The following is a 21,949-nucleotide window of genomic DNA, read 5'->3' as shown; positions in this document are numbered from 1 at the left end:
ACAGAAAGAGAAATAAAGAAACTGACACCATTTGCAATTGCACCAGGAACCATAAAATACCAAGGAATAAACCTAACCAAAGATGTACAAGACAAATAGAAAACTCTAGAAAACTTATGAAGGAAATTGAAGAAGGCACAAAGAAATAGAAAAAAACTTTCCATGTTCACTGATTGGAAGAATAAATATTGTTAAAATGGCAGTACTACCCAAAGCAATCTACACATTCAGTGTAATCTGAGTAAAAACTGCACCAGCATTCTTCTCAAAACTGGAACAATCCTAAAATGTATGGAACCACAAAAGACCCTGAATACCAGAGTAATATCGAAGAAGAAAACCAAAATGGGAGGCATCACAATCCAGACTTCAGCTCTACTACAAAGCTGTAATCATCAAGACAGTATGGTATTGGCACAAAAACAGACACATAGACCAATGGAATTAAATAGAGAACCCAGAATTGTACCCATAAATGTATGGCCAATTAATCTTTGACAAAGCAGGAAAGAGCATCCAGTGGAAAAGACAGCCTCTTTAACAGATGGTTCTGGGAGAACTGGACAGCAACATGCAGAAGAATGAAACTAGGTCATTTTCTTACACCATACACAAAAATAAACTCAAAATGGATGAAGGACTTGGATGTGAGACAGGAAACCACCAAAACCCTAGAGGAGAGGGAAACAACCTCCTTGATCTCAACCACAGCAGTTTCTTACTTGACACATCCCCCAAAGCAAGGGAATCAAGAGCAAAAATAAACTATTGGGACCTCATCAAGATTAAAAGCTTCTGCACTGCAAAAGAAACAATCAACAAAACTAATAGGCAACTGATGGAATGGGAAAAGATAGTTACAGGGCTAGTATCCAAAATCTGTAAGGAACTGACCAACTCCACACCTGAAAAACAAATAACCCAGTGAAGAAATGGGCAAAAGACATGAATACACACTTTTCCAAAAACATCCAGATGGCCAACAGACACATGAAACGATGCTCAATGTCACCTATCATCAGGAAAATACAAATCAAAACCACACTGAGATACCACCTCACACTGGTCAGAATGGCTAAAATGAACAAATCAGGAGGCTACAGTTGCTGGCGAGGATGTGGAGAAACGGGCACCGTCCTACACTGTTGGTAGGAATGTAAACCGGTGCAGCCCCTCTGGAAAACAGTGTGGAGGTTCCTCAAAAAATTAACAATAGAACTCCCATATGACCCAGCAGTAGCACTGCTAGGAACTAACCAAGGGATACAGCAGTGCTGATGCATAGGGGCACATGTACCCCAATGTTCATAGCAGCACTTTCAACAATAGCCAAATCATGGAAAGAGCCTAAATGTCCATCAACTAACGAATGGATAAAGAAGATGTGGGTTATATAAACAATGGAATACTACTTGACAATGAGAAAGAATGAAATCTGGCCATTTGCAACAATGTGCATGGTACTGGAGGGTAAATAAGTCAGTCAGAGAAAGACAGATACCATAACTTTTCACTTACATGTGGATCTTAAGAAATTTAACAGACGACCATGGGGGAGGGAGAGGGGAAAAGAGCTACAGAGAGGAAGGGAGGCAAACCATAAGAGACTTTCAAATAATGAGAACAAACTGAGGACTGATGGGACGGTGGGGGAGAGGAGGGGAAAGTGGGTGATGGGCACTGAGGAGGACACATGTCGGAATGAGCACTGGGTGTTGTATGGAAACCAATTTGACAATAAATTATATTAAAAAATGTTCTCATCACAAGAAAAAAGTGGTTCGTAACTCTTTGTGGTGATGGATGCCAATTAAACTTATTGTGGTGACCATTTCATAATATATATGAATATAAAATATATGAATATAAAATGCTGTACACCTGAAACTAATACAATGTTACATGCCAGTTATATTTCAATTTTAAAAACACTTCCAGCTCCATAAAAGGAGATATAACAAAATATATCATGTAAATAATATATGATAAATTTTTTTCCCAGCTCATGGCTTATCTTCTCATTCTATATATATAATTTCATATATATTTTTCACTTGTATGATTATAAATATGTATAGCTATGTTTATTTTTTAATGTTTTATTTATTTCTGTGTTTGTGAGAGAGAAAGAGAGAGACAGCGTGAGCAGGGTAGGGTCAGAGAGAGAGGGAAATACAGAATCTGAAACAAGCTCCAGGCTCTGAGCTAGCTGTCAGCACAGCTCGATGCAGGCCTCAAACCCATGAACTACAAGATCATGACCTGAGCCAAAGCCGGCTGAGCCACCCAGGCACCCCTATAGCTATGTTTACACATCTATATTTATACCTAAGCCTTTATCTGTCTATTTAGCATAGATATACATTGAAAATATGAAAAAGAGTTATTATCACTCAATATGAAGACAACCCAATATAAACTTGGCAAATTATTTTCATGGATGTTTCATCAATGATATATAATTGATAAATAAGTGTATGAAAAAATAGTCATCTGGCAATACGAATTAAATCAAAATTAGATGCCATTACATACACACTGATAAAGATAAATTGAAAAAATAATTATTATTATACTTTTGTTTATTATTTACATACAATGGTGGTGTTGCTATAACTTCCTGGTAAACTGAACCACCTGCATTTCACAGTTGCTTTGGCTTACCACAGTAATACATGCCAAATGCAAATATTTTGCCTACCCAAGTAATAATATACTCATCACAGAATGATATGGTGGTTTTTAAGTCACGATACTTTTCACATAAAAGGACAGGATGCTGATGGCATCTCAGTTTACTACAAAATTTATTCACTAGGTTAGATCCTTGAGGTTTTACCTTAAAATTTGTACCCACAAGAGAAGTTAACATTGGTCTTTCAAAAACTGTCCGAGATTCGTTAAAAATGTTTGTTCTCATTATTTCCTGTTGGCCTCTCTCTCTTCCATTCTCTGCCCTTCCCTACTCTGCCCTGTATCCCAAGACATAGTATAGAGTGCATCAATGGCACCACTATATCCTCTGGCTTTGGCTGGGTTTAAGTGCAAGGTACAAGAAGGATATGGAGGACTGAGGAAACTGAGGTCATGGTATTTATTCTCCCAATCCCCACTCTGCTTCATTATGTTTCTAACAGTAGCTGATTTTCTCTTTAGCTATAACACCTGTTGAGTGATACTTCAATTTTTCTAGGTCTTCTCCAGACGCACTAATTTCTCTGCTGTTCCTACCAGGATTCCCACTATAATTACCCACAGTCCGCCTCGCCATCTCTTTTGGTTCACTTACCTCTGTCTTCTTTAAATTATTTTTAGTAAAACCATTATGAATATGCTTTTTTCTGCCATTATCCTGATACAATAACTGGTATCATGAGCAGGATTCTGTGACTGGTTTGCTCTCATATATGCAAGCAGAATGATAACCTGCTAGAGTGGCATCACAATTTTCCATTTTATTTTACTAGAATGGCACGAAATGAATTACTAATTGAGCACAAATCATTGAGGAATTGTCTTTGACACTAAGTTGCCATGGCCAAAAAAAAAAAATGGTGACTGCAAAGATTATGGGATGTGATAACTGCTTCTGACTATTATGGAGAGTTTATGCAAAGGTAAGTATATGTTCCAAACATTGAACGCTCAATTCATGTCATAGGTGGATATGCAGAAAATGTTAATAGCAGCCTTAAAAAAAAAAAAACTTATTTTTAGTGACACAGGATGGACAAGGCTAAGAACCAAACTCAAGTCTGACTGTAGGAGAGGCAGAATTACAACATTAGTGAAATGGACAGCTTGCCAAATCTGTCATGCTAAGGGAAGAAAACTTTTTTCGGAAGGAGTAGAGCCACAGTAACAGAGATTTAGATATTCCAGAATGTTCTTGGCCATGGCAGCAACCCCTCGACGTCAGCTCACTGAACCAGTCTTCGTTGCAAAGAAATGTTTCAGTGACTTTGGGCAGCTGCCTCAAAAGAGTATGCTGATTATTCTCAACATCCAACATCACCAATAATCCCTCCTTGCCTCCATCTAATAATGAGAAGTATACTTGAGTACTAATTAGAGGCAAAAGCACACAGTCCTTTCCAAAAGGCAAAACTGTATAGAGTAAAGGAATTGCAGGATGTTTGATAACTTCATTTGGCAAGAGCCAAGGGGGGTGTTGGGAAATAACCTAAGGATGGTATAAGCCAATACTATCAGCGTGGGAGTATTCACCAAGGTTCTGGATAAAATACGAGATAAAGTTCTTAGGTGTGGTGGGCATAAATTTGAATCTAGTCACTATTGGAGTTTCACGCCCCTTAACTTAACCCTGGACCTAAATCAGTTTACATACCTGCAACGTATTAACTTAGCAGGAGGTTTGGTTATTTTGAAATACTGCGACATGGCAACACTATACACTGCCAACTTCCCAAGTCTTCTCTAGAGGGAGTTTTGGCCATTAATCAAAGTTACCAAAAAAGCTCTGGGGAAAAGCTAAACACCCAGACCTTCAGTACAATCTAAGATACAGGTAAGATTATGACTGAATTGACTTTACTCTGAAAAGATATGGTGGCTATGGGCCTTTGAATTTCTACATCAGGAATGCATTTTTGTGAAGTTAATCAGAAAATAGAAGCTGACTTGTAAAGAGAGTAGCTTCTGAAAAGGATTCTCCCCAGTCCACTTGCTCTCTCTGTCTCCCCTGTTGTACGTGGAGAAGGAGATAACCTCTGTGGACTATAACATGCAGGCTCCCACACTCTCTAGATTCTACCTGGAAGTAAAAGCAATATAGTTGGAGCAAATGATAAAGGTAGGTTATTCATTTCTTGGGGTACCTCCTACCTCACTGTAGTTTTGCCAGTGGCTACTTTTCTCATCAAACGCAGCTTCTCTCAGACAGCTTCTCTCCCAAGGTTTTAGCTCATTCTGGGTTATGGTAATATCTTTAGATTCTCTGGTCCCATCAACTCTGGGTAAAATGGCATTTGGCAGTTGCTAGTCTCTGGACTTTACCTTTGCTTTTATATTTTCTTCACTCCTGTACCTACTTTGGTATGCAGGTCTTTTCCGAAGTCTTTTCAGTTAAGCTTTCAGTAATGGCAAAATATTCATTTTTTATAAAGTCTAGCTTATCTTTTTTATTTCTCTTTTAGAGTGCACTTTTTGTATCACATCCAATAAATCTTGGCCTAGCAAAAGGGAAAAAAAATTATTTTTCCTATGGTTTCTTATGGAAATTTTATAGTTTTACATTATGTACATAGGAATACAATCCATTTTGAGTTTATTTTATATAAGGTGTGAGGTATAAATCAAAATTAATTTAATTGCCTATGGACATCTGATTGTCCTAACACCATTTGTTGAAAACTATCCTTTGTACTATTCTTTATGTTGTTGTCTAAGAGACTTACAACAATTTCCTATTATTCCTTCACATTCTTTGAGCTATTTTGTCATTTTATTTTTACAATGCTGAAAAGCACAATGTGTTGCCACTATTTTTCTCCTTAGTTAAATCCTGTTGATTGTACAATGTGTTTCCTGCCAGAAAACTGATATTGTATCCAAGTTCTCCTTTTCTCTAGGACTACATTGTCCAATACATTAGCCACTGGCCACTTATTGTTAGATAAATAAAATTAAAGTTCACTTTTTCAGTTATACTAATGGCACCTGTCAAACACTCAACAGCAGCATGTGGCTACTGACCACCTTATCATACACTGAAGACCAGAACATTTCCTTGGTGGCAGGAAGCGCTATTGGACAGCTCTGCGATCAAAAAATATCTGTGGTCACGGGGTGCCTGGGTGGCTTAGTCGGTTAAGCGTCCGACTTCGGCTCAGGTCCTGATCTCATGGTTTGTGGGTTTGAGCCCCGTGTTGGGCTCTGTGCTGACAGCCAGCTCAGGGCCTGAAGCCTGCTTCAGATTCTGTGTTTCCCTCTCTCTCTGACCCTCCCCTGCTCATGCTATCTCTCTCAAAAATAAATTTTAAAAAATTAAAAAATATATATCTGTGGTCATATATTGCAGGGCATATTAAACTTTATTAAATTCCATCTTCTTTGTATTGATTTGTAGTAACATTATTGATTATTAAGTGATAAACTTAGGTTTGCTTGAATAGGACACTTGGGGTGATTTTTATTTTATTTTTTAATGTTTTATTTATTTCTAGGAGAGAGAGAGAGACAACACCAGCGCTCATCCCAAAAAGTGCCTTCCTCAACGCCCAACACCCATTTTCCTTTTCCCTCTGTCCCCTCCAACAATGAGACTATTTTCCCCTTCCCTTCCCCCATGTTCTTCTGTTAAGTTTCTCAAATTCCACATATGAGTGAAAACCTATTTGTCTCTCTGACTTACTTCACTTAGCACTCCAGTTCCCTATCCACATTTTGCAAATGGTAAGATTTCATTCTTTCTCATTGCCAAGTAGTTTTCCATTGTATATATAAACCATTGTTCTTAAATCCATAGATATTTCTTTAAATCCACAGATATTTCTTTAAAGGTTTTATTTCTGATGGATGTGAGATTTTTAAAGACAGTATTGTATTTTTTGAGAAAACAATTTTTGAAAAAGTGTTTTCTTCTCCTTTCTGATTTCTAAATTTCATAGGGATTTTACAAGTGACAAACTGAAAATAGTCAGTAGCAAAAACCCCTGGGAAAGCAAAAACCAATTAGAGAACAACAGACAATAGACAAAGCAATACAGAATAAGAAATATGTTACTGTTTTCTCTATGTATAAATTATAGTATATCTGAATACTTTTAATAATATTTTACAAAATAAATCCATTTTAAATTTAGAATTTGATTTTTTTTTACTGAAGTATAGTTGACAATGTTATATTAGTTTCAGGTGTACAACACGGTGATTTGATAACTCTACACATTATGCTGTGCTCTCCACAAGTGTAGCTACCATCTGCCACGATATAGTGCTACCACAATACTCGAAAATAATATTATTTTACTATAATAATAAATTATACTATTTCCAAGAACAAAAACAAGGATTATTCCCCCCACCATAGATGGCTTTTTGGGAGAAAAACGAGAATTTAGCTTTTTTTTTTAATAAAATTAGAGCAGAAGCTTATACATTTTTTTCTATTGTTCTATAACCTTCAAATGCAATAAAAGCATTTTTAATATTCTTCTTACAACTAAACTTTATTCTTATCAAACACCCTCTGTCAGTGAAGATGAAAAGTTGCTCTCCAATAACCTTGCCGAATAATCTGCCATCCATGTTTTCATCCTTCTTCAAGATCAAACTATCTGTTTACAGAAATATTTTCTGTGGAAAGTTCACTTTAGTACAAAAGATTCACCTTAATCACAACTGATATGTATGAGTGTAATGGCTTTTAGTTATAATTAAACAACTTTGTGCGATGTTTACTGATTGTCCACAAGGGTATGAGGCACTGTGGAGTATGCAAGAAAACATGAGAAAATGGCATTGTGGAGGAGTTAAGGTTTAGAAAAGGCTCCATTTAGTGATTAATATAGTATCATACATAATAAATTTGTGTAGGACAGATAATAACTTCATCATAACTTTCAGCATGAGTGAATCAGTGTATCTTTGGGAGGGCATTTCCAAGTGAGAAAGTGAGATTAGAATAGTGGGTTGAAAATGATCAAGAGATAAGGTAGGTAAATGGAAGAGAAGACGACGGTATGAGAAGATGATTTTGAGTATGTAAAATGCTATGCTATATTTTGGTCTACAAGGGAAAACCGGAGAAAGACAACCCTTCACCACAAAAATCTGTGTTATGTGATAAAAGTCAAAAGTTTATGTCTGCTGTTCATGGACCAAGATACAATAGATTCTGTATGTAAAAAGTTGTTAATAGACTAGCCAATCACAATAATCCCACTTAAAACATTAGAGTATATGAGGAGATGGGGCTCCTGCATGGCTCAATCAGTTAAGCAACAGAGTTCGGCTCAGGTCATGATCTCACAGTTTGTGAGTTTGAGCCCCGTGTTGGGCTCTGTGCTGACAGAGCCTGGAGCCTGCTTCAGATTCTGTGTCTCCCTTTCTTTCTGTCCCTTCCCCATTCTCATTCTGTCTCTCTTTGTCTCAAAAATAAACATTAAAGAAAAAACAGAGTATATGAAGAGAACAGTGATGGTTGGGGCGGGTATATAAATAAGCTAAATTTCATCTATGTCTGTGGGAATCAAAGAACACTGCAAGCATTAGGAGTATAGTAATGAAGATTCGTGAACGCAGTCACCAAGACAAGTAAAAGCAAGAGAGGTCTCCAGTAACTGCCTCTAGATCAAAAGACTGAGGTGGGAGACTGTGCACTTTAGATTATGAGTATGTATTATGCTGACTAAAATTCCTATGTATGTTGACTCCTTGAAAACGGGTGCATTATGTCTAAAAGAAAAGAAGATCTCCAAATTCAGAGATAGTTTGTTAAAAGCATCCTTCTCAAAATCTTACATACTTTAAAAAACAACTGAAATATGTGTAGGAGCACAGTGATTCCTCTAAGGCAAATATTCTGAGATGCCTTGTAATCTCACCTTAGTTTCCCACTTCCATATGTTCCATTGTTCATTTTTGCATCCAATTTTAATACATTAAAATGTGATTTCCTATTCATCAGCTTCATTAAAAAATGACTTCAGAATATATTTAAAACACCAAGCACAACAGAAAATCTTTTGGAGGTTAAAATACCCAAAATGGTTATACAGTAATGAAATAAATCTGCATTGCCCAAATTACTTTTCGGTTTGCAGCATGCTGTGATAAAAATGGCTGCCAATACCAACAAATAAGAATTGTAAATTTATACTGAGCTCTTAGTATACACCAAACACCATGCTAAGTTCCTGATTTGCAATATTTAACCTTCACAAAAATTTCTATGAAATACGCAATAATGCCACCTCTATTTTCCACAGGAGTAAACAAAGTTTCAGAGTGATTACATAATTTGTCTATGATTTTATAGCTACTATGCTTTAAAACTGAGATACAAAATCTAGCTCTCTAACACCTATGTGTTTAATTACTTTATTGAGGGGTGCCTGGGTGGCTCAGTCGGTTAAGCGTCTAACTTTGACTCAGGTCATGATCTCACAGTTCGTGGGTTCCAGCCCTGTGTCTAGCTCTGTGCTAACAGCTAGCTCAGAGGCTGGAGCTTGCTTCGGATTCTGTATCTGTCTCTCTCTCTGACCCTCCCCTGCTCATGCCGTCTCTATCTCTCTCTCAAAAATAAATAAAACATTAAAAAAGCAAATAAATAAATAAAAATAATGCCTCTATTGATCCCTCCTCTTCCAACCCCCAAGCATCATTAGTAGAAAAACTGCCTTCTTATCTATTCTGAGGCTTCAACTCTCTTGCCACATTTGTGGTGATTAGATCCTAATTGTCATAAATGCTTTTACTACAATATAAATCATAGACAATTTAGCTTGAATGTTTCAAGACCATTTAGTAATCATGAAATTACAATAAATTTAGTTTATTAGGTTTCACATTCAAAATCTGCAAAGACTTTTATTTAAGTAGTAGTGTCTAGGAGAGGCAAGGATTCAGAGAAGCTGGACCTAGAATATCAACTCCTAGTTATAATTAAAGTTGGTAAAACATCTCCAGAGGGAAATTTAACCTAAAACCTTTTTTAAAAGTTTATATTCTTTATTCTACAATTCTATTTCTAGAAAATTTTCACTAGCTGCGAGTTAAGTTCCTTGGAGTTGGGTTATAATATCAAAAATAAACACGCTGTTGAATAGGTAGCAGACTGGCTTAAAAACTATGATGTTTCAGTTCAACGATGTAATACCAGTTATGAGTGAAGCTGTGTAAGAATATTTGATGGCATGGTTAATGACAAGAGAAAAGTGAACACCTTAGGTGGGACTATAGGAAACTATCTTTTTCATTTTTGTGTGTTACAAATCGTATCCAAATATTTAAGTATTTGGGTTTTTTTAATAAAAATTTACTGCTCACAAATTTTTGTTCCTGTGGTGAGGATTTTTTAAGATCTCGTTTTTAAAAAATCATTAAAAAATTGTAACTATGTATGCTGAAGTATGTTAATGAAACTTGCTGTGATGGTCATTCTACAATATATACAAACATCAATTTAGTATGTTGTACACCTCTAACTAATATATCACATTAAATTATACCTCAATTAAAAAAAAGAAAAAGAATAATTACTCAAGCCAAACACCCTAATATGGATTCCATGGATCAATGGACATCAACAGGGATCTGGGAATCTTCTGAAACCTCAGGCAAAATATCCAGTATCTGAGAGTTTGCATACTCTTCTGTAGAGAAAAATATCTCACATCATTTCTTATAAATGGCCAATAACTCAACTGAGTTTCAGAACTATCAATCCAGACTCTGCATCCAAATAAAATTAATTTAGTTTGCAATTTCTTTGGTTATATGGACAACTCTAAAACTCAAATTAAATCATTTATATATTATAAGTCATCATCACTACTGACCATCCTTTAGTGACTATAACCACAGAGAATATGTCAAAACATTTTTGTGGCATTGTATTTCTTAAATATTTATCATAAATGTACGTTTAACTCACCTGTATTCATCTATTACTGGGTAAAATTTATAATAAAAGTATTCTTTAATGTATAAGTAAAGCCATATTAATAAATCTAGTTAACAGAGGTAAGACTGCAACAGGCCTAAAGAACCGAAGAGGTATATGCTTGGATAAAACCAAAACTCAGGTATATGGAAGTTATGACATAGAGTAAGATCAAGAAACATTAAATTTAATAAAATCTAAAATACTACCTGCAAGATTGTTACTATTTTTCATTCAAAAGATAAACTACGTATCATTAATAGCTCTTTATCTTTTAAAAGATTCTATAGTAAATATCACATAAAACTGACTTTATTAAAAAAATAAACATGGCACCTCCCAGTTTACAAACAAATATTTTGGTTTACAGAGTTTGCTTTTGTTGTTTTTTTGTTTACTGTTTTTCTTTTTGTTTTGTTTTTTTGCAGGTGTTGTACTTTCTTAGTTTCCAAATGATTGTTTGTCATCATAGGTACAGTTTTATAAACAATACTGAAGTTAGAGAAGTTAAATAATTTTTATTAAGTCACTCACACGAGATCATAGAGTTGGACATCTCATATACAGGTCTCTTAATCCCAATTCCAGAGAATTTAACAGATATGTGTTATGAATTGACTTCCACACATCTACCTCTAAATACATGTTATATATATAATTAGTTTAATAGCATATCATTATTAGTAGAGAGAAGTAAACTTTTATTTCCTTGTTTCACAAATACAGCTGGCTGGTTGAGTTGGTTGCTTTTTGGTGACTAATCAAAGAAACCAAATCCAAATTATCCTCTGACTCCTTGGACTCTTCCTTTGCTTCCGCCTTGTCTGGCGCTACAGCAACAGGAGGAGCAGAGGTGTGGGGAAGAGGTTATGGGGCAGCATCCAAGATGGCAGCTACCACGAATGCAAATGGGTCTGCCAAGAAGGCCTCTTGACCTTTTCAGCAAGTGGGAAGATGTAATCAGTCTGCACAGACAAAGCCAGGACCTGCCTGTATCCATGATGATGAAATAAGGTAGTGATGCAGTAGTTGGGTAACTGATCTGCAAACAGATGCTGGCAACACTATGGACACCTTCTAGGAAGCAAGAAGGTGGTTTCCTCTGTGTTGCCAAGCACTTCAAGGTTGTAGATGCTGCCACTGTCGGACACCTGCTGGGTGATCAGCCCAAAGGAGAAGGGGGAGATGTTCAGCAGTTCACTGGCTCCCACCTTGTCTCTAGTCTTAAACAGCTGTGCATCACTCAGAATTTCAATAGTGCCTCTGGATATTTTAGTGGTTATACCTAAAGCCTGAAGGAAGGAGGTCTTCTTATGCCTTGGGCCAGTGTTCTGGGTTGGCACAGTAACTTCACATGGAGCTACGGCACTGGCTGCTTGAACCTTATTGGTCAACAGCATGACCCTGATCTCAACTGAGGTCCTATCTGATGAACTCAAAGCCCACTTTCCTCTGGATATGAAGCAACAGTTTCTCCAGAGCTGGGTTGTGTTCCAGATGCCCTCAGATGGCCTCATACATCACGACATGTCATACCATTAGGACACCAAATAGAAACTGCTACTGACATCCATTAATTTTATGTAGGTGAATAAATGTTTATATTTTAGTTAACATTTTTTCAAAGATAGAAGAGTTCTTCTATAATTTTTTAACATAAAGTACTACGTGAACATATTACTGTCTCTGATCAAAGAGTTAACTATCTTAGTGAAACCAGATGTTTGAAATCTTCACCAGGGATCTTCTAAATGTGTGCAGTAACATATACAGGGTATAAATAGAGAGTAGCAGTGGCATTTCTCTGTGCTTATAGTAAATAAATGATTCATCAACAACCTGACAACCATAACTTAAATCCACAGCTTCTCTGTAGATTTATGTCAGATGTTCATTCTCTTGCACATGAATATGATTTGGAGGTTCTCCATAGGTTTAGAAGAATAACAATCACTGCCTAAACCCTAACTATGAAATATAAAAGCAGATTATTTGGACTAGTTTAAGAAATTAACTACCTCATAAATCTTAGAAAGAAAATAACTAAAATATATTTTTCAGTGCAGAGTATATGTAATTCCCTCTTTCTTTGCCTAGTGATTGGAAACTAGTGCTTGAAGTTCTTAAGGAAGCAAAATATCTATGTAACCCAGTACTTCCATGTGAATAAACCAACAGAGATTAAAAAGAAAAAAAAAAAAGAAACATTGGCACTGGCAAAAAACAAAAAAAAAAGGTAAGCATTTTTAATGAGAGTACTGAAATCAAACACACTGGATTCGCTGGTTCTAAGTAAACTTTATGTGGATGAACCTTAATGAATTTAGATCTAATTAATAGACTTTTATTAACAAAAATAGTTGTTAAAAATGGGTCTGTGAGGGGCGCCTGGGTGGCTTAGTCGGTTAAGCGTCCGACTTTTGCTTAGGTCATGATCTCGCGGTTCCTGGGTTCGAGCCCCGCGTCGGGCTCTGTGCTGACAGCCAGCTCAGAGCCTGGAGCCTGTTTCAGTCTGTGACTCCCTCTCTCTCTGACCCTCCCCTGCTCACACTGTCTCTCTCTCTCTCCTAGAAATAAATAAAAACATTAAAAAAAATTTTTTTTTTAAAAATGGGTCTGTGAAATGTTGTATGTTTTACATTGAATTAATGGTAATGAGGTTCTGAGAGCTTAGTTATCTACCTCGCCCAGAGATATAGCCCCTTAAATTATGGCTTCTAAGCAATTTGACAGATACCACTAGTTGTTTTCAGTGTTTCTATAGCACAGTTTGACGGGGGATTGAAAGACGGAAGAAAGATACATAGATCAATGCAACAGAATAGAGCCCAGATATAAACCTATGCATATATACCCAATTAATTTACAACCAAGGAGCCAAGACTATGCAATGCGATAACAACGGTATGTAGAATAAATGGCATTGGGAAAATTGTACAGCCACATGCAAAACAATGAAACTGAACTACTACCTTATACCATACACAAAAATTAACTCAAAATTGATTAAAGACTTGAAAATAACACCTGAAATCTTAAAACTCCTAGAAGAAAGCATAGGTGGTAAACTCCATAACATAGGTCTTAGTGATGATTTTTTAAAAGTCTAATGCCAGAAGCAAAAGCAACAAAAGCAAAAATAAACAAATGGGACTACATCAAACTAAAAAGCTTTGCACAGCAAAGGAAACCATCAGCAAAATAAAAAGACCACCCATCAAATGGGAGAAAATATTTGCAAATCCAGTATCTGGTGAAGGCTAATATCCAAAATATACAAAGAATTCCTACAACTAAGTAGCAAAAAAGCAAACAATACAATTACAAAATGGGCATATTTGAAGAGATATTTTTCCACAAAGACATACAGATGGCAAACAGACTCACCAAAGATATTGAACAACATTAATTATCAGGGTAATTCAAACCAAGCCATGATGAGATATCATGTCACACCTGTTAAAATGGCTATTATTGAAAAGACAAGACAACAAGTGTTGGCGAGGATACAGAGAAAAGTATACCCTTGTGCACTGTTAGCGGGAATGTAATCCAGTGTTGTCACTGTGGAAAACAGTATGAAGCGTTCCTCAGAAATTGAAAATAGAAGCACCATATGATATAGAAATTCTACTTCTGACTATTTATCTGAAGAAAACAAAAACACTAACTCTAAAAGATATTGTGCAGCCTTGTGTTTACAGTGGCATTATTTACAGGAGGCAAGATATGGTAGCAACAAGTACCCATGCACTGGTGAATGGATAAAGAAAATGTATCTCTCTCTCTCTCTCTTGCTATCTCTCTACCTACCTACCTATCTATATTTATCTATATATAGATAGGTGTCTGTAAATACCACATGATTTCTCTTATATGTAGAATCTAAAATAAAATCCAATCTCATAGATACAAAGAACAGATTGGTGCCCAGAGGCATAGGGACAGAAGGATGGAAGAATGGCTTACCTGTTTTCTTTGATTTTAGTTTAAATAAACTGAATGGTTTCTATTTTTTAAAAAGTGAAGAAATATTATGGGACCAATACTGGGAATGAAGGCTGGAAAAAAACAACAGTTGTTTTAATTTGAAAAATAAACAAACACAAAGCCCTGGGGCAACTTGCAAGGATGTCGATAGGAGGCCACAGGAGTCACCTTGAAGAGGCTCCGCTGGTCAAACCAGGGATGATCTGAACATCAGAAATAATAATACTTATAGGTGATTGAAATACATGAAATAAAAATAATAATAAAATAAATAAATAGGCAATTCAATGTGATTACAGCAGATCATTAAGCTGAAGTAAGATGAAGGAAAACTCATTAATTGAGCACATTTCAAATTTGTAGCCTATATAAACTTCTTACACATGGAATTTGAACAGATAAACTTACACCTATGTGTGTATGAGATAAGGGCATAAAATAATCAATTCACCCTTCATCATTAATTTGAATAAATGGGAAAAGCCCTGTATATTTGTTTTTACTTTTAAAATTCAACATACCCTGACAGTTTACTATCTAGCTTTTTGAGAGGTTTCAAAAAATAATAGGAGCCACAGGCTTGGTATAAAGCCTGACTCTGCTTGTGGAACCTGTCTTGGAGTAGCAACATGTATTGATTTTGACATGCCAATAAAGTTACATGGAAAGAAACTGGGTGAAAATTGCATTTACTGTGCAACAGTAAAAACCTATGCAACAAAATTAGGTGAAGAGTAGTTCACCTAATTCTTAACATAGAAGTCCTCTCTAAATGCTATTACCACCCAAGATACAAGATTACTCATGTAATCACAGTAGAAAAAAAAAAAATCTATCACACTTTCCGATTTCATATGGTCAAACACATCTACTCACTGGAAGTTTCATTAACAGAGAGAACGGTGAAGAGGAGGCACACTAAAGAATGAACTTTCATCTATTATTCACTACGGCTCAAGTTAATTTTCTGTTTCAAATGTTTCTCTCCACATCTTCACACCACATCAATAAATAAAAGCATAGTCCTATTACGTTCCTATTGTAGTTCAGTGCTACTTGATAGTAGAGTTTCAGGAATATTAAATGAGTACTTTAAGAATTCCTGACATCTGGTTTAAGAAAATGGAGGTGTTCTTTACTGTAAAGTGTTTGCCTATGTGGATTTTTCCCCACACTAAGTACTGTAAACCTGAGTTCTACCTTATGATATTTAAGACTATGGGGCACCTGGGTGGCTCAGTTGGTTAAGCAGCCGACTATGGCTCAGGTCATAATCTCTCGGTTCAAGGGTTTGAGCCTCATGTCAGGCTCTGTGCTGACAGCTCAGAGCCTGGATCCTGCTTCGGATTCTGTGGCTCCCTCTCTCTCTGCCCCTCCCTTACCCATGCTCTCTTTCTCTCAAACATAAATAAACATTTAAAAAAATTTTTAAGGACTTCTAGAAAAGACCAAGTAAAAGAGGCTAAGGATATGCATATTCACCTTGAATAATATAAAGTCCACTTCATGAACATTTTAGTATATGTATTCCTATATGTATATACATATTTATATAATTAAATAATTATAGATACAAAAATATTTAAAATAGGGGAATCTGGGTGGCTTAGTCAATTAAGAATTGACTCTTGTTTGGGGCTCAGGAGGTTATCTCACGTTTCTGGGTTAATGTCCCACATGATGCTCTGCACTGGCAGTGTGGAGACTACTTCGGATTCTCTTTCCCTTCTCTCTTTGCCCCTCCCCTGCTTGCTCTCTCTCTCACACACACACACACACACACACACACACACACACTCACTCTCTCCTCTCTCTCAAAACAAATGAATCAACTTTAAAAAACATTTTAAATCTACAAGATTTAAAAAAATATAAAACTGTTTTTGAAATTATTTTTTCCTCAATTGAGACGAATGTGTGTTAAAGGTTGATAAGTAGGTTTTTAAAAGATGTGACTGTTAAATATGGCTTAAACATCAACATGGTTTTGGATTTTTCACTAAATATATACCTGATGATGTTTTCTTGTTTCCTCTTTAATACTCAAAAGAAGAATTTGTTCCACATAAGCAAATATGTTTGTTTTACTTATGTCTTCTGTATTTAAAGGAGGGTGTGGCTTTATTTTATGGTTGGAGAGCTTCCAGCACAGAAACTGAATTTAGAAAGTAACACTATTTTCTAAGCAAATGATTATAGAATATAACCAGAAATTCTAAATTGTTTAATGTCAATCTGATGAGTTAGGCTGAAAGACACCACCCCTCCAAAATTGATGCATATTTTTATCAAATATGTGTTCACCACCACCTTTCCTGAAAGTGGGCAGCTTTCCTGGTTCTCAGTACTAATTACAATTTGACATCTCACAGGTACTTATAACAATGTTAATAGAACCAATGTAATAAAACTACTACCACATATTAATTAAAGGTGGAAATTGAGTATTTTTTTATGTGGCAAGAAGAAAATTTAACTATAGGTAGAGCTATGAAGCCCAGCCTGGTCACCAGAGCCTCCACCCCTTTTAGACCCCTGTCAGGAATCTCTCCCTCCTTCACCCACCACAGTACTATTTTTGTCATGGCACTTAGACTTTCTACTGGAAATCGTTGTCTTCTACATGTTTTATCTCTTCTTTTAACCTGGAACCCTTTTGTGGATACAATTCATGTCTACCTCATCAGCTTTATCTGCCACAACTACTACCGTATGATTCCTTGGCTAATGTGCCCTTAGCAATTTGTTGAGTAGATGAAGACATTAATTGCAGAGGCAAAATGTACAAGCCTTATAACAAAGAGCGCTATATTTTTTATAAAGTTTCTTCAAGGTTTATTTATTTAGAGAGACGGCAAGTGAGGGAGGGGCAGAGAGAGAGAGAGAGTATCCCAAGCAGACTGCACACTGTCAGTGTAGAGCCCGATGCAGGGCTTGAACTCATGAACCATGAGATCATGACCTGAGCCAAAGCCAAGAGACAGACGCTTAACCAACTGAGCCACTCAGGCACCTCAACACGAGCATTTTTTTGTCCATTCTGGCAATAGCATAGAACTACGGTTCTCAAAGTAAGGTCCCAGAGCCAGCAGCTTCAGTATCACGTAGAAGTTTATTATAAATGCCAATTCTGATCCTGATACACTGAGTCAGAAACTCTTGAGGTGGAGCTCAGCAATCTATGTTTTTGTAAGTCTTCCTAGTATTTTGATGTAGGCTAAAGCTTGAGAACCACTGGCCTGCAGAGTCATGACAGGCTCATATTCTTTCATTTGTTTTTCTTTGTAGCTCCCATAGACTACTAGTAATCTTATTTCCTAGAATGAAGGTGGGTATTGTATAGGGAAAAAAAAATGTTGCCATAACCAGATTTAAGTGATCAACCTTGGCTTATAAGAGGAGACACTTCTCTCTACTACCATGATTTATCACATCATCTATTGCCCCTGACATCTAGAGGTACCAATAGTACCGCAAATGATATAACCAACAGTTCTCACCTTATTCCTCTTAACATTGTTTTCTAAAAGAATGAAATGTGCTTATTATGGTCTCCCATCTTTTGTCTTAGAAGCTGTTCATCCTGGGCCAGGATCCAAGAATGAGACCCCTCTGTCCCTCCGGCTCGAGTGTCACTGGGCTAAATGAGTAATGGTTCACATTCTAATTAAAATAAACCATTCTATCAGAAGAAAAGTTAGACTCAAGGAACAGATGGCCAAAAACTAGAATTAGGCTTCAGAATCTCTCCAATAGCCTTTCTCAAACCACCTTAATGCATCTTCTTTTTTTTTTATTAAATATAATTTTTCCCTAATCCTAAAATAACTAACACGGGGTTGTCTGGAAGCACAAAGAGATGCAACTTAGATTTTAATGGTCACCAAATATAAGAAAAAGATAACCTTTACAACAATGTAGGAAAATGGAAATTAAACTAAGGGCCCTCTAGTTGTCTTGGGGATTGTGGAATTGATATGGTTCTGGTTGCAAATACCTAAAGCTACAGAAGTATACATACACACATACACAAAGAGTCAATATTACTATGTGAAGATTAAAAATAGAGGTGCCAGGGTAGCTCAGTTGGTTAAGCATCCAACTCTTGATTTCTGCTCAGGTCATGATCCCAGCGTCACGGGATTAAGCCCTGTGTCAGGCTCTGCACTAAGAATGGAGCTTGCTTGGGATTCTCTCTCTGACTCCCCCTACCCCCGCCCAAGTGCACTGTCTCTCTAAAAGAAAATAAAAAGAAAATTGAAAGAAAAAATCAAAATATCCCAACAAATCTCAAAAAGAACCCAATCACCCCAAACAATTAAAAACGAAAACAGAAATAAGGACCCTCTAAACGATTTTAAACCATATAAATGACTGCAGATTTGATTAATTTTAAATTAATGCTCTCTGAGTAAATTTTAAGGGTTATGTTATTCAAGCTTAGTCAAGTTTTTTTTTATGCAGAAATAATAAAATTACACTGATGAAGGTGTTGTGGCTTAGTTTAAAAAAAACAGCAAAATAGACTGGACTCATAGGAAACTAAAACTGTTGGTCCTATAGTTTTTTTCTTTGTCGTTATTGTCTCAAATATAAGCAAGCCAAGATAGATTATTAGCTATATGAGGGCAAAGATATAGGTTATTCTATTTTATACACGCAGCAAAGTATCTGAAACATAATATCAAGAACTAGAAGGGTCTGGGGTTTTACTCTATTCACAAGCTAACAAAGTAGGCTGCCTCAGTTTCACAGATGCTGCAGAAAACACAGAACTCCTGAGTCAGAGGTGAAGGCAGTGAATTACTCATAGCAATGGCACTAGCCCAAGTATGATCATTTTCATGCACCCATTTCCCACACCACAATGATCACATATTGACACAAGAGAGGTGACACCTGTGTGTGCAATGGGTTGCATTACAGGAGAGGAATCTCAGTCTTAATTCCAATGTTTATAATGGGCCTTTGCCCCAGAGCAACATATTATCTTTCTTATACTGGACAGCCAACAAATCCTTCTTTCCTGGAAGAGGCAATATTTCTATTTTCAAAGGCTGTTTGCCTTAGAAATATTCGTGAAAAGATCATCCAGAACAAAAGCTGTCAGTGCCTCTGTTCACAAGATGTGCACGAACACAAAAGACCCATGGAAAATTGTCTCCCAACACATAATAGGTGCTCATTTCCAGTTTCTGATTAATTGATGCAGTGAAAATCTGTCCATTATAATTTCAGAATATATCTGACGTTAATTATTGGCATTCTTAAATGACCAATATGAATATAATAGTTTTCATATTTCCTACTAAAATAAGTCATTAAATGCTTCATATGTCTTTGCTCTAGACTAAAAATTATAGCTTACTAGCAGAAATATCCCTATCCTGTAATGAGTTTATAATTCAAGATAAGACATATTAATAAAAAACAAATATATTAGAAACTGAAATACATGAGTCAACATGAAGAACATTATTTTCAAGATATTGCATTCCATAAATGCAAAGAAAATTGAATTACATAATTAGGAGGAGGATTAGTAAAAGTAACCATAGAAATATGATCATCTAGGACAAGGAGAAAGGAAACAGCCAGTTATTCTGATGAGAGCTCACAAAAAGAAAAAAATGGTAGAGAAAATACTTTCAGATAGCTTTAAGAGAAAGGGATATCTTTATGGAGAACAGGAAATGCATATTAAATACAGATTAATATTTTTATAAAAGGTGTAAAAAGTAGGTTATATTAGAGTTTAAACCTTAGGACAAAAATCACTGCCACAAACAATTATATTAAGTAAATTAATACTCCTCAAGGAAAAGTAAGCCTTCATAAGTTATTAAGTATAAATACATATATGTGAAATAAAGGAAATTTGCTTAAAGGCATATCCAAATGAATTTTCCTAAAACACTTATTTGGCTACTCTACTCATAATCCTAATGACATCCATAGAAATAAAGCCCTACCAATGAATGCCTATAAAAGCTGAGAAAGACCTTCAGCTGACAGCATGGAAACAGAGACCTCAACCCTATAAGCACAAGAAAATGAAAATTCCACCTTGAATGATCTTGGAGCAGACTTTCCTCCGGAACCTCCAGATATGAGCCCAGGCAAACCAATACCTTGCTTTGAGTCTTGTGTTATCAGGAGCTGAGTCCACATGGACTTCTGACCTACTGAACTGTAAGACAGTAAGTGAACAGTTTTAAGCCACTATCTTTGGTGTAATTTGTTATAGCAGCAAGAGAAAACCAATACAGTGACATACCCCTACTTTAATTTTGCAAGTTTTACTACTGTGTTCACCCTCCATTTGACCACATATTCTAATTCTAACCTGTTCTCACTTTTTTGTTTTCTGAACATCCATATACTTCCAGAACCACATTTATGGGCCATTTCTGCTGAATAGTCATATCGATCCACCATGACTTAGCCTACATCCTAAGAAAAACGATTTCATCCTTGACCATCTAGGCCTAAATAAATTTCTAATTTGAGAAATTCCAATGTTCATATTATACAAATCTACTTGTGGGCAAATAATTACTGCCTTTTATTTATAATTATATGTTCTCATTTATCTAATTTCCCAATTTACAGTTAAAGCTCATAAAGGAGAATGACATCAATTTATCTTTCTATGAGTCCATCTTCTTTCTTAAGGTATCCAAAATTCTCTAAAAAGGTTATGACAGGTAATATATTTGGTTCTATGTACTGAAAAAAGCCAAAGCCAAAACCACACTAGATATGAAATATAACATCATGTTAATAAAAGGTAAATTGTAAAAAAAAAAAAAAAAAATGGTCCCTGGTCTTCTGTAAGATGTCAAATTCCCAAATTACCTGAGAAGCATATTCATTCTCAGTTCTGATTTTAAAAAAGAAATTTTTAAAAAATCAGCTTAAACATATCTACACTTTTATTTCTGATTTACACTTTAAATCCACTAGGCACATCCATCAAACTCAATACTTAATCTCATAAATGTTGATGCTGAATACTGTAAATTATTCTAAAGTAACCCGTGAAGCACATCATTACCCAGTACCAAATTAAAATTCAAGAATATAAAATAGTTTATTCAATGTAAGAAAAAAAAAAACTAATGAATCCAAATAAGTGATGACTGATAACTTTAGAGAAAATTTAAACAGTAAAAACTAAACAATCTTTACTTTGCCTGCCAGCTCCTTTTTTTGAGCACTTCTTAAAAACTGAAAGACTTAAAAGGAAGCCAAAGGTAAATGGCCATCCTTTAGCTGCATATCTTCATTCACTATGCCTTGGAAACATTGTTTGTTCTTTGTGTGTGTTCA

General features: G+C 35.8%; 1 protein-coding gene and 1 pseudogene across 2 annotated transcripts in view; both read right to left on the bottom strand.

The window, feature by feature from the left end:
- Positions 1-21,949, bottom strand: part of MARCHF1 (membrane associated ring-CH-type finger 1) — a 553,625-nt gene that overhangs the window by 472,345 nt on the left and 59,331 nt on the right. For both annotated transcript variants that reach the window (XM_077752739.1, XM_077752740.1), the window contains exon 3: positions 20,684-20,807. The gene's annotated coding sequence lies outside the window, so the exon portion shown is untranslated. The remainder of the gene's footprint in view (positions 1-20,683; positions 20,808-21,949) is intronic.
- Positions 11,385-21,042, bottom strand: LOC144222246 (large ribosomal subunit protein uL10 pseudogene; annotated as a pseudogene).

Source organism: Crocuta crocuta, unplaced genomic scaffold (genome assembly GCF_008692635.1).
Source record: "Crocuta crocuta isolate KB4526 unplaced genomic scaffold, BGI_CrCroc_1.0 scaffold346, whole genome shotgun sequence".
In the NCBI taxonomy this organism is placed as follows: Eukaryota; Metazoa; Chordata; class Mammalia; order Carnivora; family Hyaenidae; genus Crocuta; species Crocuta crocuta.
Note: the sequence above shows the minus strand (reverse complement) of the source record. Positions and strands in the feature narration are given on the sequence as shown.